This window comes from Alosa alosa, chromosome 14 (genome assembly GCF_017589495.1).
Source record: "Alosa alosa isolate M-15738 ecotype Scorff River chromosome 14, AALO_Geno_1.1, whole genome shotgun sequence".
Classification (NCBI taxonomy): domain Eukaryota; kingdom Metazoa; phylum Chordata; class Actinopteri; order Clupeiformes; family Clupeidae; genus Alosa; species Alosa alosa.
The window spans coordinates 2129405-2130458 of record NC_063202.1 but is presented as its reverse complement, the minus strand read 5'-3'; the positions used below and the strand labels follow the sequence as shown (position 1 = coordinate 2130458).

Genomic DNA, 1054 nt, shown 5'->3' with positions numbered 1-1054 from the left:
TCCTTTTACAGAGTCAAATAGAACCCCATCCCTTTAGATTTAATGAGGCATCTGAAGCTGTAGCACACTATTTCACTGAGCATGACTATACATTTGGAATGTTACCACCCGCAACCAAAATGCCAAACTAAGGAGTTCTGTGATTGTTTTATGACCTACTGACGCCCAGGAAAAGACTATATATATTAAACAGGTCAGTGTAATTTTACATGGATCAAATCATTCAACATGATTATATTATCATATCTGGTTATTGTGATATTATTCTGATATATATAATCACACAGACATCCGTCTACTATATATAGTGGCTGAATTAGGTCTAAGTAATTACAAATAAAGTGGTTGAATAAATGTACATAAAACAAATGGTAATATTGCACATTTCTTCCATTTTTTTGACAGTTAAACAGTTAACCTCATGCATGCACATGAATAGTCATTATCTCAGATAACCACCACACTCTCCTCACACACATAAGCTCCTTTGAGAAGTTGCCTGAGCACCTCCCTCAGGGATAAGTCATTCGTTACCTCCTGTCAGACCTACAGAGCAGAGTGGCGCAGCGGAAGCGTGCTGGGCCCATAACCCAGAGGTCGATGGATCGAAACCATCCTCTGCTAAGCCTTTTCACCCATGTGAAAAGGAATATGGACTTGTTTGCTCCATCTGTGAAATAGGGTAGCCTGCTGAATTAACCCTCAGAAGAAATAGTTAAATTGAGGTCTGGCTCAAATTATACAGTGGTTGGGAGATACACTGAGCTTGGAACTGCTAGTGCAGGTCTCACTCTATGCTACACTATAATGTACTGTAGCTGCACACGAGGCTATTGCATCATCTATTTGCAAACTGTTAAAATATAGCTTCTCTTTCACCCCCTTGTGGACAAAACTAAAAATGCAACTGATTCTGGTTCTTTCAAACCTGTTGGTGAGGTGAATTAGAATTGTGATGTTACAAGGATACAAGGAAGTTTATTGTCACATGCATATAGTTACTGGAAGTAAGAAATGCAGTGAAATTATGTCATTATTATGGTGTCAGCCTATT

At 38.7% G+C, this 1054-nt stretch overlaps 1 non-coding gene across 1 annotated transcript; it reads left to right on the top strand.

The window, feature by feature from the left end:
• Positions 1-552: 552 nt before the first annotated feature.
• Positions 553-624, top strand: trnam-cau. Its single transcript has one exon. It is a non-coding gene; the product is annotated as a tRNA-Met (tRNA).
• The last annotated feature ends 430 nt before the right edge of the window (positions 625-1054 follow it).